Source organism: Dama dama, chromosome 18 (genome assembly GCF_033118175.1).
Source record: "Dama dama isolate Ldn47 chromosome 18, ASM3311817v1, whole genome shotgun sequence".
Classification (NCBI taxonomy): Eukaryota; Metazoa; Chordata; class Mammalia; order Artiodactyla; family Cervidae; genus Dama; species Dama dama.
In genome coordinates, this window is record NC_083698.1 from 67,382,169 (window position 1) to 67,399,709 (window position 17,541).

A 17,541-nucleotide genomic window follows, 5' to 3' on the forward strand; every position below is an offset into this window, starting at 1 on the left:
CTGTCAACAACATTGTGTGTTAGTCAGCTATACCCCAATACAAAATCAAAAACAAAACAAAACAAAACAAAACAACAACAAGACCCTAAAAAGCTTATTTTTAAATTCTACCTTTTGAAAATAAGAGTTTGCAGTCTGATAGATAATATGCATTTGCCCTAAAAGTAGATGGCATTTACCCTATTCTCCAGAAATTATGCTATTAGTACTTTGATATGTGCTCAGCACTTATTAGGATTCATTCTGATTATTTATTTCCAGCTTAACTGGCTAGATGCATACATATATAAAATATAAAAATATACATGATGGATTTCAAATCCACTTGTAATAGACTGAGAACTTCACAATGCAAGCTCTTAGATTCTGGGTACCACTAACCCCTTTTTTCACATTTAGGAGTCAAGAAAAAAGAGAGTGGGCAGTTTTAGGGTAAGAGACTAAGTTAGGGAAAGTCAAGGATCGAGGTGAGCCAGGGCAGGCTAGCAGGGGAGGCAAGGGTCAGAAATTCTGGCTTAGTTTAAAAGGAAATGACCCACTGTTCAAAAAAACTTTATGATAACTGGGCAAAAGTAAAATAGAGGGGAGGGAGAAACGCATGTGTGTGCAAAAGCATGGAATTGCAGAAGTGCCTAGGGATCACTGAGGAGCTCAATTAGATGGGGTCAATGGTTGGGTTGGATGGTGGAAAGAGACAATAAGGATATGATGGGCAAATGGGCAAAGTTAGTTGAGACTAGATGGTGAGAGTCTTCCTCATCTTCCCTGAAGCCTTCTCTGACTACACAGGCACTGAATCACACCTTCCTGTGAAACTTCTAACCTGTATTACCCGAACCTTAAAGTCACTGGTACTTAATCAACAGATTCCATACTGTTACTTAACTCTGTATTTTATGTTTTCTCATGTCTTTATTTTGACTACTTGAGAACATTATCAACAATTTCCAGGGGAGGACCTTCCTTCAATAGTTGTGACTATAATAGGAAGATACATGACACCTTAAGCAATAATGACAACAGCTGATAAGGAATTTCTACATACAAAAGTTTCTTGTGCATTGCAGCTAATTCTCAAAACAATTCTATGAAGCACATAGCATTTCCATTTTTTAAATGGGTAAACTAAGGCAGGAGAGGTTAAGTAGCTTGCCCAAGGTCACAGAGTTCTAAATGGAGAAACCAGGATTTGAAACTGTCTGATTCTTTTGCAACCCCATGACTGTAGCCCTCAGGGTTCCTCTTCTCTGGGATTTCCCAGGCAAGAATACTGGAGTGGGTTGCCATTTGCTCCTCCAGATGCTCTTCCAACCCAGGGATTGAACCTGCATCTCCTGTGCTGGCAAGTGGATTCTTTACCACTGAGCCACCACTCAGCCTGCCAATGCAGGAGATGCAAGTTTGATCCTTTGGTTGGAAAGATCTCCTGGAGAAGGAAATGGCAACCCACTCCAGTACTCTTGCCTGGAAAATCCCATGGACAGAGGAGCCTGGTGGACTACAGTCCATGGGGTCACAAAAGAGTCAGACATGACTTAGGGACTAAACAACAACAGTCTGATTCCAGTGTTTGTGTTTTTTAAACCACCACACTTTACCCATTTGCCAGCAGGTGCTTAAGAAATCTTTGCTGAATGAATGCGATGAGTGGGTATCAGGTAAATTATTTTAAAAAATTTTAGTCCATTACTTGAACTGCTATGAATACATTATTTAATTCTTCAGCAACTAAGAGATTTTCTTTACCAAGTCACCAATGGGGCTGCATATTCAAATGAAAATAAAAATCCTATGAGTATTTTTCAGTAGAGATCTATGAAGAAGAAACCTTGTTTCATGAGCTTGATAATTATCAACTTTGTCCAGGCTTCTGGGCTTTTTTCTCTAATATATACAGAAAGTTTTCTGAATGTTTGTCTTCTCTTCCAGGGACTTAGGCAATCTGATATTACTCTTCATCTCAGAAACATCTCAATAATAAAAACAAGAAATTATCCCTGCAAGATCAATAGGGAAGGGCTTGGAAATGCTACATAGCTGGCAGCTGATGGTAAAAGATCAATCAATCCTCCAATTCAGAGAACAGCCTGGGTGGAGCCGTCATCTCTGGCCATCCACCCAGATACGAGGAGCCAGGAAACTTTGAGAGAAGGGCTCAGAGAAGATTTCCATTAGAATCCTACAATGATGGGTGGTGGGAGCCTCTGGAGCTGCAGAATTGCACCGTGCTATTTCACAGCCAACTGCAGGCTCTTGGAAATTGGAACCTATTACAAGTCACCCTTGGCCGGGAAACAGGATGAACAAAAAATGAAGGCGCTGACAGTTCTGACAAGTGCCAGAACAAAATGGAAGTCAGGAAAACAATCAAAAGAATGCAAGCAATGTGACATTCCTGCATCCTTGTGAGAGAGGCGGAGGCTCCTCTCTTAAGGAAAAGCCCTTGCTCCTAACAACATTCTGCCAAGATAAGAAGTCTTCCCATGCAATCCCCTTTCTGCAAAGCAGCTGTGCAGGAAAAGCACCATTCTTTCCCATGATTCTTGTGTGTTTTGACTGATGCCTGTGAAAGAGTTTAAACTCAGTCAGGCTTTCGAGAGTTGGACAAACAAATCTTGCCCAGAAATGTCAGGCTTCAATAAACTATCATGTCAGTGTCTCAATTTCAGCTCAGTGTTTAGACTGGAAGGAAAGCAGATGAATTAAGCAAACCGTTAACTCGTACTAACATATATTCATGTTTGATCACCATGTAAATGACCAACGGCTGCCAGATCACCAATCATATAGGTTACAACAGAAACAACTACAGAGCAATAAGACTATAAAAGATGATAGACATGATATAGTTTAGCATATGAATGAAAAATGTTCCTCAAGATGGCTGTGGGAACTGGTCACTTATTCTAATAATTTGGCTGTTCATTAACACATAAGAATGTTTGTGAAGTACACAAGCCAGTGTTAAATGCAATGCTGGAAAACAAACCCTGTCACTAACTAGCTATGTTATCTTGCAAACATAAGATAAGTAAACTTAAGGTTTACTTAACCTCCCTGACCTTCCATATCTTCACCAGTAAAATATGTATATTAATTTCTTTGATGTCTGCCGGAAATACGTTTGTATGCCAAAAACTTAATATCTTTGACATCTAGAAAGTACTCAGTAAATGATGGCTATAAAAATTATCATCACTAATGATAATAATGAAACAACATCAGTTATTAAATAGCTATAGAATCTTGAGCAGTTACTTAACCTCTCTGACTCTGGGTTCACTCATTTAAAATTGAGGTATGTTATACGTCATAGAAACTTCCCATGTGGCTCAGTGGTAAAGAACCCCTCTGCCAGTGCAGGAGCATTGGGTTCAATCCTTGGGTAAGAAAGATCCCCTGGAGAAGGAAATGGCCACCCACTCCAGTATTCTTACCTGGAAAATTCCATGGATAGAGGAGCCTGGCAGGCTACAGTCCATGGGGTCACAAGGAGTTGAGCATGACTTAGTGATTAAACAACAACAACACTTCATAGGGTTGTCAAGGAGATAAATGTGAAACTATGAAAAGCATCCGTTGTAGTACTAGGTACACAAAAGGTACTCAATAGATGCAGCTTTTTCAGTGACACTTATATAGCAATATGAGCTTATTTAATCCACAAATGGGAGAAAAGTCAGAATAAAGTATCAAATCCACTTTTACCAAGAAACTATTTGTCTCTCTGTTTAAAACCCTATTATAATCTGTTTAAAATATAAAATAAAGATTAAATCTTGATGTAGATTAAATTTGTAGTTAGAAACACCAGACATAAAAATGCATTCTTATGTGTTATATTTATAATGGAAAATAAATAAAATGCCTGCAAGTAGTAAGAAATTAGAACATAGAAGCTGTTGAAATAAAAGTTATAGTGATGAGAGTCCATTCACATAATTTCACGAATTTCTTCCTCTTTTATTTCTGTGATGAGTCTATAAAAGATGCAGCCCCTTCCCCTCAAAAAATGCAAAATCCAGGCTTTCAGCTAGAAAGCAAGTGATCAGGAATTCTAGAAGGAATAAATAAACCTGTCTTCATTAATTAAGACTCTAAAAAAAATACAGTACCTTGTGATTGTGACAAAGATCAAAAGATACTTCGATGTCATCTTCAAAAGCTTTTGACTCTGGAGAATCTTCAGAGTCCTTCATACTCTGGCATGTTTTAATTCTAAATTTAGTCTATTGACACTTTCAAGAAAGTGGGCTGCCGTCTATGGGGTCGCACACAGTCGGACACCACTGAGATGACTTAGCAGCAGCAGCAGCAGCAGCATAGCAGTTACGGGAATGGATAAAGACTGGGAATAAAGTATCCAATTGAACCACTTAATCAGCGATAATTTACATGATATTTTTTATAAGTTCTATTTTGGATATCTAGATATGCATAAATACTATAAGATATCTTAATAAAGGATAAAGGTTTTTTTTTTTTTTATCATTTTAGGAAATCTTTGAGAATGCTAGTTTCTCAGTTAACTAAGTTAACTCTTAGTCACTAAGTCTGCCTGTTTGCATAACTTGGCAGCTAACCCAAATTATGGAGAGCACAGGGGAGGAAACAGCCACTTGAATATTGAGCTCGTAAATCTAAATACAAAAACTGATCATCTTCCACATAGGGGATTAAGTATTGGCATCACATGCAGGGCTGTTTCAAACTACTCACAAAAATGCACACACACATACACACACACATCAAAGATGCTGGCCACCCATCTAGATATTATACAGATTTCTCTTGGAAGGAAAGTGTATAGGTTGGAAGAGAAACATACACACACACATACATACACATAGAGACACACACACACACACACACACACACACATGATTCTGATACATCCCCTCTTCCAACCACTGAGTTGTTGTTCCGTCGTGTCCGACTCTCTGTGACCCCACAGACTGCAGCACACCAGGCTTCCCTGTCCTTCACTATCTCCCAGAATTCGCTCAAACTCATGTCCATTGACTCAGTGATGCCATCCAATCTCATCCTCATCCTCCTCCTGCCTTCAATCTTTCCCAGCATCAAGGTCTTTTCCAATTAGTAGGCTCTTCACATCAGTTGGTCAAAGTATTGGAACTTCAGCTTCAGCATCAGTCCTTCCAATGAATATTCAGGGTTGATTTCCTTTAGGATTGACTGGTTTGATCTCCTTTCAGTCCAAGAGACTCTCAAGAGTATTCTCCAACATCACAGTTCAAAAGCATCAATTCTTAGGTGCTCAGTCTACTCGGAGTGGATGGTCCAACTCTCACATCCATTCTTGACTACTGGAAAAACCATAGCTTTGACTATACAAACCTTTGTTGGCAAAGTGATGTCTCTGCTTTTTAAGAGATTCATCATAGTTTTCTTCCAAGGAGCAAGTGTCTTTTAATTTCATAGCTGCAGTCACCATCTGCAATGATTTTGGAGCCCCCCCCCAAAAATAAAGTCTCTTACTGTTTCCATTGTTTCCCCATCTATTTGCCATGAAGTGATGGGACCATGATCTTAGTTTTATGAATGTTAAGTTTTAAGCCAGCTTTTTCACTCTCCTGTTTCACCTTCAACAAGAGGCTCTTTAGTTCCCCTTTGCTTTCTGCCATTAAGGTGGTGTCATCTGCATATTTGAGATTATTGATCTTTCTCCCAGCAATCTTGATTCCAGCTTATGCTTCATCCAGCAAAGCATTTCACATAATGTACTCTGCATATAAGTTAAACAAGCAGAGTGACAATATACAGCCTTGACATACTCCTTCCCCAATTTGGAACCAGTCTGTTCTATGTCCAGTTCTAACTGTTGCTTCTTGACCTGAACACAGATTTCTCAGAAGGCAGATAAGGTGGTCTGGTATTCCCATCTCTTTAAGAATTTACCACAGTTTATTGTGATCCACACACTCAAAGACTTCAGTGTAGTCAGTGAAGCAGTAGATGTTTTTCTGATATTCCCTTGCTTTTTCTATGATCCAATAGATGTTGGCAATTTGATCTCTGGTTCCTCTGCCTTTTCTAAATCCAGCTTATACATCTGGAAGTTCTTGGTTCATGTATTGCTGAAGTCTAGCTTGAAGGATTTTGAGCGTTACCTTGCTAGCATGTGAAATAAGTGCAATTGTGTGGTAGTCTGTACTTTCTTTGGCATTGCCCTTCCTTGGGATTGGAATAAAAACCACTGAGACCTACTGCTAAAAATTGATGGCACTTGTTGTAATTCTTTTCATATTTTCCCAAAGACGCAACATATTTGCTGTTATTTAACAGATTCCTATTCCAGGAAAGGCTGTAGAGATGTATTTGAAATAATGATATTTGACTTAGCCAACCGAGCACTCTGTCACTCTCTTAGGAGAAAAAGCTCAAAAGAACAATTTCATGTTTTCAGCCAGAAGCATCTGCAAAGTATGTCTTTGACCAAAAGTTGATCATTTGAAGAAATATATGAGAAAGAAATATAATTTAGAGCATGATTCTCACTACACATGAATCTGCTCAATGGTTTTCCCATCCTGTCCCCAAGTGTATTGTCTCTAGGACACAGCTACAGTTTTAAGAGGATGTTAAATCCAAAAGCAAAAAGAAGGTTTTGAATTTCTTTTATGTCAACCATTTCAATATACAGTTTTTTACAAGTAAGAAGATCTATTAGTGATTTTCATGCGTAGTCCTTTTTGTTCAGTCCTGACGTACAATCTGCCAGCAAACTCTTTGATGTGCTTTATTATGTCCCTTCTTGCTATCACTTGATTGTCTCACAGCTGTCTGTTCATTTCTATCTTGATTAATTTCTTCTTGGGTGCCTATATGTCTGGTTTGGGAAATGATGTTGTTCTATCGGAGCCGTTGGCTCTTTGTAATAATTAATTAAATGAAATGTACTAAGAAACTACATAGCCTGAGAAATAAATGATGCTGAGAACCAGGAAAACAAGAGACCTGGGAGTATGTAAATCTTACTGTAAAGCAGTTTTATTCCTATTTTTTAAAAATTCATTTATCTAAAGAATACATGTGGTCCACTCCAGGTGGGTCTGTGGTTCAGACCGAGGCAAAGTCATTCCATTCAGTTCCCCACATGCTCTCCCTCTGGTTGACCTTCTTGTGTACCCCCTTTTCAGTTCATGTTTTCTCTTTAGTTTATTAGTAAGAGTGAAGACTTATAAGGAGAAAACTGGGTCCACTCTGGAAGATTATTGCACTGAAGACTATTCTGCTTTTATTAACCTGGTGTCCTGATGAAAAACTATTACTCAACATCTTAATATGAGTTTTCATCACTAGCTTAAGAAGACTTGAAATGGCAGAATCTACAGAACATAAAATATCAAAACATCTGTTTGAAGGGATACATGTCTAGCCATGGGAACCTCCTAGCCAGTCACTCCTTTAAGCTCTTAATTTACATGAGTTTTCAGTGGGCTAAATGGCAACCCACTCCAGTATTCATGCCTGGAAAATCCCATGAACTGAGGAGCCTGGTGGGCTACAGTCCATGGGGTCGCAAACAGTCGGAGACGACTGAGCGATTTCACTTTCACTTTCAGTGTGCTATCCTACCTATGCTTATAAAAAATATTTTAACAAGGTTTGTCAAAATAATGTTCAGTTATTGGTTAAGTGTCAATTTCCCCCTGTCTAAAAAGCAGTCAACTAAATTTTCAATCTTATAGGAGGCAAAAGCTGTAATTTCATATTCTGATGTACAGAGTCAGATAGATAACAAAAACAACCATTAAGTACAGAATGTCATACTCCAAAGACATTATAAGCAATCAAAACAACATCTTCATGCCCATGAATTTTGAAAACATTGAGTTTCTCAAAAATTCAACAGGAGTTTACATGGAGTATAAAATTTACTTCACATAGACACTTTGAATTTTTAAATGAACCATTTGCTGTTAGTAGCAAAGCTGCTCAAGTTTTGCTGGAACTTTAGACAAGAAAAATGGATCAGACTGGAGTTATGAATACAAACATTCTCAGAGCTCAGATAGTCCCATCACCAAAACCTCACCACTGGAATAGGACTACATCTAATAACCAGTTTAGGAACATATAATGAATTGACTTTTAGGATTTTTTCTAAAATGCTTTACATTTGCAAAACTTGTTGCATTTTCCCCTATTTAGAACATTAACTCATCTGTATAATAAACCTTTTTGCATGGACAGATACTCAGGGCTATGATTCAAATATGCGAAGCATTAGACTCAATTCTGCCCTTCCTGACCACACGACATGGCAGTACCCTCTGCAGAATCCTGGATGATAGAAAACCCCTCCTCTAGCTCCCTCCTGATTTTTCAATCACTGATTTTTACCAGTGATGCCAGTCCTTCCTGGGGGTACAATGGGTATGTGAAAAGAAATAAAAAGCCTTCCAAATAAACATACTCACTCACAAAGAGTAGCAAAAGAAGGTATCATGCACAATGTTTTTACTTTTTAATGTTGTTGATTATATTATTTGGAGTCTCTCTTGACTCTCCAATGGTTCAGTGGGTAAAGAATCTGCCTATAACGCAGGAGACAAAGGAGACCCAGGTTCAATCCCTAGGTTGGGAAGATCCCCTGGAGGGGGAAATGGCAACCCACTCCAGTTTCCTTAACTGAAAAATCCCTTGGTCGGAGTAGCCTCGTGGGCTGTAGTCCAAAAAAAGTGTTGCAAAGAGTCGGACGCAACTGACAAACTAAGCACAACAAACAACAACTCCTGCTTATTAAATAATCACAGACTCTGTAGAAAATGTCAGACAATTATTTATTTAACCTCACACACTTAAAACGAAAAAAACCTGCAGGTGCATTGCAAAGGTTTGGGAACTTGCCCAAAATGAAGTCCCTGGGAGATGTCCATGCAAGATATTGATTGACATAAACATGGAACTTCTTTTGGCCTCACCTTTACACTCTCTGAGCTGAAAACGACAGCAGAAATAAGTACTTAAAATTCCTCAAGTAGGATGCCCAATAAATGTTAGGTAAGAAAGAAAATAATTAGACCCCATGTGCTCTAGCAATAGCTGCCAGGACCATTGCTCATGGAAAGTTCTAATGGCTTATGGTTGTCAGGGATGACTAGAAATTGGTGCCATTGAGTCTTACGGGAAGATGGACTTAAGCATGAGGTGAATGCTCATGCAATCCCTTTATCCCTCTCCTGCTTTAGCAAATATCAGCATAAGGGAACCAGGGAGCAGGAGAAGGAAGAAATACTACACGGTTGTATTATCTGATATCCTAAATGTCAGAGGATACTCTTTCATCTTAAAACAAAATCTAAAATCTTTGTGACAATTTAAGCACAAAATGAAGACTCCCCTCATAAACCAACTTCACTTCTTTGACATTTCTATTATCACGAATTTTCAATAATGTACAGTAGATTTTGCCTTGCGATAATAAAACTACCCGTGTTACAAGTTTGGTTTTATATAATACTCCATATGGTGGATTCATAATAAATTTCTACTGGGAATACAATCATAAACCACTATTTTCTGCTATAAAAAACCATTAAAGCACAGACATGCACAAACAAGGTAATCTGCAATAAATTTGGAAATGTTAAAATACTACAAATGTAAATGTATTCAGCTCCATTGCAATGCATGTAATTTTCATAGCTTTATTAGAAATCTTGCCTTTGCAGTGGTTCAGCGATAGGTTATAAATATAGCAGGAATGAGTCAGCATGCAAATCCCTTCTCTGTGAAAAAACAATTTGAAAGGTTTTATAGCCCAAAGCTGTTTATTATTTTGTAAGAATGGTAATGCAAGTTTGTGTTTGGAACCTGCTGAGAGGAGAATTCTCAAAACATCCTGTTTATAAAACAGCAAGAGGGGAAAAAATTTCAGCAAATTAAAAAAAGAAAAAAACAACATTTGATTTATCTAAGGTCATGGAAATAGCATTTCCCAAATCCAGCATTTAGCTGATGGACTTCTCTCTGCAGACATTAGGGTCATACAAGAGATTATCAGTATATTCAACTAAGGAAAGCAGAGCAGTGTTAGCTTGGCAAATTTGAATTCTGGAGGCAGATAAGTAAATGTCTCTGGAGATGAGATGGGGTTACAAAGACAAAGAGGACCAAGAACAGAACTGTCAAGCACAGCTACAGTAGGGCATGTCATGAGGAAGAGGGAGACCACGAGGTGCAAGAACCTGAGCTCAGCATGCAGACTGCGGAGGAGAGAGAGTTGCAAGGAGGCGGGTCTCAGGTATGGAGGAAAACCCAGGAAGAATGTGGACCGAGAACAGGTGACTGAACTTGGAAGTCAAGAGCTCCCTATAACCTTCAGAAGTCTAGCTTCAGGACCCGGTGGGAAGCAGAAGCCAGTCTGCAAGAACATGAGGAGTGAGTAGATGGGTGACGGTGTGGATATTACAGACCTGGACCACTTACCAAAAAGAAGGCAGGGACTTGTTAGCTTGAGTACAAAATGGATCAAAGAAGGATCTCTCAAGACAGAAAAGAACTGGGGAGGTTTAAAGCCAGTGAAGAGGGGGAAACCAAGGATGCAGGAGACAATAGTTGTTCCTAATAGGATGAAGTTCAGGTGGAATGCCAATGAACTGGTCTCAAGGACAAGGGTGAAGGGATTCTCTTAAGCAGGAGGTGGAGCCTTTACTTAGAAAGAACGGGACTAGTAAAGATAGAGAAAAAATCTGCAGGGAGCATAAGGAAGGAAACTGGTGGAACTGAGGTCCAAAGACCTCATTCAAAAAACCAAGAAGCAAGCTCTTAAATGTACAAACTCATTTTAAAAAATATTATCATTTCTTTGTGAGCACACAGATAGGGTCTGTGTGTATGATGTGAGGGAACCAAAGACTATAAAAGATTCCAAACTATCCAAACACATGTGTATGCACTCTGTCATGTATATACACATAGATACACACACACACACATGCATGTACATACTGAGAAAAAATACAAGCCCATTCCAAAACTAGATATTCTCATTTATTACATTGCTCATAGTACCGACTGATGATTTTTTCTCAATTTCTCCTCTTGCCTACAGAGGCTCTTTCTAAATACAAATCTTGAGCTCATCTCAAGCAAAATGGAGCTGAGCATCCTCCACAGTGTTCAAAACACATGTAACCGCATAAAGGGAAGTAATCCGGGCACATAAGCACAGGGCTGGTAAGATAAAATGAAATGTGGAAGGCCAGAAACAGAATTTGAAAAGGACAATGTTAAAAAAGGAGGAGAACAAGTTTATTTCTCAACATGAAAGAATTGGTGCACCTTCTTATCTCTGATCACATGAAGACAGGAGACTGTGTGAACAGGCCAGAAGTATATATGGGGATACTATTTCAGGACTTTGACCCCAAAATTGAGGAATTCATTCTTTTACATTAAGAGGGAATTGGAGCAGATGTAAGGGAATACATAAGAGTAGCGAAAATTCTTTAAAAGGAAGAAAAGGTCTAATAAGGAGGAAATAAAACGGTGACATGGATAAGCCTAGAAAATTACCAAGAGAAAATCAAAACTATGAGCAAAAAAGGTAACCAGAACTCACAGAGCTATTTTAAGAGTGAAAACCAAGTGAAAAATGTCAAGTATAAGATTATTCTTATTTGACATTTTTATACAGCAGCAACTTATAAAAACATCAAACACTGACATAATCCTTCCTCTAGCATTTTAACACATCATTATATTGTTAACAACGACAAATGGCTGTAGCCATTCATGACTTTTTAATAGATTTCTTTTATCATAAAAATGTCATTTTTAGGATAATCTGCATTCTCACATTTTTATGTGCAGCTATGGTTTTAAAATGTCAAGTATAGGAGATATCTATGTCTCCAATGCTTAAAGAGTTTTACTATAGATCTTGAGCATATCAGTATAAAATAAGTCTTAATCTGATATGGCTGCTGTGCTCAATTCACGTTTTCTACAATCTTTCTCCTTTTAAAAATAATTACAAAGTACATGAATTAGGTAAAGATGAAATTGTGAGTTAAAGTCGTAATAGACAGGAAATTTGTAGCGGAGGCTGCCTTGACCTACATGCAAGTTATCTTACATGTTCAATCGGCACTATTATATAAGAGATATTTGGCCTGCCTGCTCAATTAGCAACGATGGTAACAATGTGTCATTTCACTTTTAGGAGCTAACATGTGTCAAATGTCCAAACAGATTTCTTTGACCATTCTTCTTAAATGTGGGGAAAATAAAGCGATTAAATATTGTTATCAAAGATCAAGCAAGTCAGGCACAGAAGCAGAATTAGAACTCCAGTGAATCAATAGGCTAGGGCAGAGACAGAAACTTTTTCTATAAAAGGGCCAAATAGTCAACATTTTAGGCTAGCAAGATACATGATCTGTGTTACAACTACTCAAGTCTGATACTACAGCACAAAAGCCAATGGACACAGCACATAAACATTGATAAATGAGCATGGCCCAATAAAAGTGTACCAATAAAATTTTATTTATGAAACCAGGAATTGGGCCAATCCTTGATCTAGTGGATCAACTCACACAATCTGTCAAAGACTGCAGCTCAAACCTTAGCAAACACCAATTTTGTCTAGATTGAATAATTATAATAATATTAATGAGATTTTCCAGATACCAAGCAACATGCTAGGCACTTTATATAAATTATTTCATTTTCATCCTATTCAGTAAGTACTGGCTTTGCCTTCATTTTGCATATGAGAAAACTCAAGTACAGGGAGGTCTATGAATTATAGAAAGTTACTCAGCTTAAAGTAAAGGAGAAAGAATTAGAAAGTAGTCATCTGGATCAGAGATTATGGTCTTAATCACTGCCTGGTGCTCAATGCATTTAACTTATGGATGCTAAGAAAACATGAAGCCAGTGGACATTTTTCTGGAAAGGGATTGTAGGGTGATATAGACTCTTTAAACTTAACAAATGGAGAGAGGGAATGCTCCTGGTATTTTGAATTGGCCCATTCTGATCTAATTGTGAGTGTACTACTGCAAACCCACCATCACCACACTGAGAATAGACCTACAAACCGAATCTTCCAGCAAGTTGATACCCAGACCATTAAATGCTCTCAACCATCACTGGAAAAAAGACCCTGGACTAGGGCAGCAAGAAGAAACATGATAGATGAGTTTAAATCATAGGCGAAACCAGGAAAGAATCTACCCTCTTACAGCCACCTACAGAAAGGCTTGCACCCTGAATTTCTCAGCTCATCCTCCACCACTCTCCAGCCCAAATGAGAATGAATGAAAAACAAATTTTCAACATAAATGGAAACCAAGATGTGGTGCTTCTAGCATCTTTTGTTTGTGTGGCACATTCCCAAAGTAGACAAGCATCACTTTATCCTCATCTCACAAATGAAGTAAGAGGGGTCATTAAGACCCAGGCCACATAATAAGGAAAGGCTCAATATCAACTCTTCTGAGTCAGTTTTGGGGCCTCTTCCCACTTAACCAGACTGTCTTCTAAACTTTCAAAGTGACCTACAGAGTGACAATTTGAAAAAGCAAGCCATATCACACATTGAATGGCATTATACATAGACTTATTGTTCAACTGAGAACACTGAAAAAGACAATCATCATAACCCAAATCTTAAATGATCTCCCTCATTCTGGTAACTTTTGGACAGACTCTAAATAAAGGAGGGAGAAACTTTGGTGAAATTTTTCCCCAGAGGCCCAGAACTTGCAAGGTCTGCTCTCAATACTTTCCACCCAGAAGCATCTCTTCAGGGCAGCTTGGCTGCCAAGGTCATGTCACATCCAAGCCAATTCTTGATCTGGTGGTCACAGTAGGAGGGGGGACGCTCTGAATTTAGTCTCTCCTGCATCCTTTCCCATCATTGCACATGGTTGCTCTTTGCTTATCTGCCCCAGCAACTCTCCTCCCTCCCAAACACAAGGCAAAGAATGCAAAACATCAAGGCAAGGTCGAAATTTTGTCGACTATATTTGATTATTCTTTCAAACTAGACACAGAACTCTAGTCTAAACAAAGTTGTTGGGAGCTGGGTCTGAATAACTGAGGACAAAGATTGTCCTCATTTTTAAGAGATACAGTCAAAACTTTATCATTTCTCCCTGAAGCAGATATAAGTGTTGTTTACCAATGCATACACATTACTCTTTCCAGTTTCCTTGTTAAGGAAGAAAATGTCTAATTTACATGTAGAATCCACAAATTATAGCCATGCCAGACAAGGAAGCAGATGACGATTGTGATTGATATTCCAAAATTTCTGTCCTGATTTTCCCATCCTTAGAATTAGCCGCTCCATAAATCAAACCAACATATGAACATCTGATGTCAAAACCAATAGGTCACATCTGTGAAAAGCATTGGAAACATAAAGAACCGGATCCTTCTGTTTTCTCTGAAAAAAATCCACCCCTTCCACCATTTTCTGCATGATACCTTAAAATATCCTGTCTCTTCTAAGAAAATATAATTTTCCATATGTGTGTTGGTATAAACAATGGCCATTTTTTCTTCCCACTTGGTTGTGTAGAAAACTAGGAATTAACCCTATTTTCTACTGTAAGTCTAAATGAAATCTTGGCTGTTTCTAGGTAAATAGCTATTATTCAAACATGTATATATTATCTACCAATAACCTAGTAGAGATGAAAATCCCTCATTTCTTTCTAATGTTTCAGTTTCTGGTGATCACACCTCAGACTTGAAGGCACAGATTACACAGTTAGGAGAGTTAAGAGTTGCTTCTTATTCTCACCCACATCACCTTTGGAGAATCACTTGTGACTCTAGACCTTGGGTCTTCTCTCTCCAAGAAGCTCCAAGCACAAATATTTACAAGAGCAACCCTGGTGACCCACCACCCCCAAAACATGTGTTGTGAGGTCTTTTCTAGTCATGGTCTTGAACTTACAATTGTAAAATGTTTAGAACTCAAAGAACCTCATAGGCCACTTCAACAAAATTTTTTATTTACAGCAAAGGAATCTGAATGGTGAAGAGCGTAAATGACCTCTTTAAGGTTATAAACCTATGCACAAGACACCTTGGTCTCCTGAGGCTCAGCCTCATTCTTCCCCTCCTCCCTGTTCCATTTTCAGCTGCATCATCTGTATACTTACAAGGTGTTTTTGGTGGCCCCAGCACATTTGCTGGGTGGCTGGTGAGGATGAGAGCAGCCCCTGGCTACTGAAACAAACTTTAGTCTTCCTGAAGCTAACATTCCCTAAAAGGATGATCCATGGCTCATCTCAAACTGCTTGACTAGAATGACTACAACATGTTGCACATGGTATGAAGTCAATTAAATATTTTCCAACAAATAAAATAAGCAAATCAGCCCATAGAACCACATGGTTCATTGGAGGTTTGTTGTTGTTCAGTGGCTAACTCATATCCAATTCTTTGTGACCCCATGGGCTACAGCCCACCAGGCTCCTCTGTCCATGGGGTTTTCCAGGCAAGAATATTTGAGTGGGCGGCCATTTCCTTCTCCAGGGGATCTTCCCAGACAAGGGACCAAACCCACATCTCCTGCATTGACAGACAGATTCTTTACCATTGACCCACCAAGGAAGGTCAATTTTGTGGTTATAAAGAGGCAATTGTATTCCATTGTAGAAACACATATAGCTTTCCCAGATCAGGAGACTTGAGTCATCACCAACCTAGGGCCATGTTGACCCTTACTCTATTTATTGACATAGCTAAAGGTTCACGTATTATAGAAAAATTTAAGAAGGTGCCTGATGAATGAAATTGAGATGTGGAATAAAAAATTAGAGAACCTTTAAGATCATGCTCTTATTTTATCTATTTGGGGGTCACAGACTCAGAGAACCAGTGGACTTTGCTAAGTTGCCCCTTGACCTCAAGCACAGCTGTTTTAGAGGCTGCCTCCTACCCACTGGAGGGCTTTTGTCCATGAAACTAGGTCTCTACAACATGGAGCCAGTTTCTACAGTCAGGTCGATGTTCTACTCAGAGCCCTTCAAATATCTACTGGCTAATTTAATTAAGATTTGAAATTTATTCAGCTTAGTTGGTCCTATACTATTGGTAGGTTATTAACCTTGAGACTTCAGTCTGTATGCTGTGTCAGTCAGCTAAATCAAACTGCAGATTCCTTCCATTTAACTTGGATAGGTGATCTGACTTAACACCTGCTCAGAAACTAGCTTTGGTTTCTTTGCCCAAGTAGGCTGAGTTTTTCCTTCCTCCTTCTCTCTGTTCTTACACTTACTGAAGGCTCTGCAAATGGCAGCAACTCTGTGGGCAGTGAGAACACCCTGTCCAAAATCACCAGGCTTGTCATCCTCGGTGTGTCAATTAGACTGTCTGTTCCTTCCACAACCTCCACACCCTACCCAACTCTTCACAAATGTCTGTAGGATAGATTGAGCCTTCTGCTCAATAGCCCAGGAGTATGGGAATTCTTGTCCTCTTGGTTAAAAGCAGAGAAAGCAAAAACTATTGGCATGGGAGCACTAGAAGACATATAAGGGAATATATCCTCCATGCCAGTTTCTCAAAAGTCAAAGAATCTGTGCTCATGCTCAAGTGAAATCTAAGGGACTGTAGACCTCTCATCCTCTCCAACATAACCCATAACCAGGGCTGGTATAGGTAAATGTTACCTCCTCTGAAGGGATAGAGACTTACCTGTGTGCGCACTGTACATCCAGGGAAACCTTTTCACTGCAAGCTCCTCAAATGTTCCATGTTGTTTGGGAGTCTAACCACCTTTCCAGAAGACTTTCACTGTTGACTCTACTTGACTTCAGTCCTCCATCTGAAAGAACCGTTCTTTTTGACCTCTGTGTAATACCGCCCAGCCAGACAGCCCCAATCAACATGGTGACCCAAGGGATGACAGGCTGTAATCAGATACCAGATTGTTCTTATAACCCATTGGCTCTACTTGTTGGTTGGGTCTCTGAACTTAAAAAAGTAAAAGAAAAAAACAAAAAAACTAAGGAAATACGGTCAAGTAGGAAATGGCATGCTGCTGTTTCAGAAAATGTTGGCAGTGTGGGGCAGCAACCCGGACTGAAGTGACAATTCTATCACAGAGTAATTAACAAACAATAAATATAACAAGCAGGATGAGAGTCACAATAGGTGGCTTCATTTAACTGGTACTTATTGTATACCAGGCTACACTCGTAGTGCCTTACACCTATAATCTCATTTAATAATATTTCCAGTGTAAGCAAATTGGTCAGATTACTTTCTCTTCCCAAGGCTTTGATTTTCAGAACTGTTACACTGATATAATAGCTACATCATAGGGATGCTGTGAAAATTAAATTTAAAAATGGAGACAAGTGCAAATGTCAAACTCTAAAGTGATTTACAAATATTCCGTATCATCTTATTATTACAGAGCTTCCATTCCTTCCAAGAACACTCAAGTAAAAAGCCTCCAACCCATATCTGAGTCCTGATAAGTAAAGGGGAACCCCAGCAGTGACCCTAGCAGTGAACCCTGTACCCTCAAACACAAAGCCA

At 38.9% G+C, this 17,541-nt stretch overlaps 1 long non-coding RNA gene across 23 annotated transcripts in view; it reads right to left on the bottom strand.

Moving 5' to 3' along the window:
* Positions 1-17,541, bottom strand: part of LOC133072355 (uncharacterized) — a 446,833-nt gene that overhangs the window by 292,020 nt on the left and 137,272 nt on the right. Inside the window, exon 3 of one of the 23 annotated variants that reach the window (XR_009696716.1) lies at positions 16,693-16,822. The exons of the other annotated variants lie outside the window; for them this stretch is intronic. This is a non-coding gene — a long non-coding RNA (uncharacterized LOC133072355). The remainder of the gene's footprint in view (positions 1-16,692; positions 16,823-17,541) is intronic. 23 annotated transcript variants of the gene reach the window in all.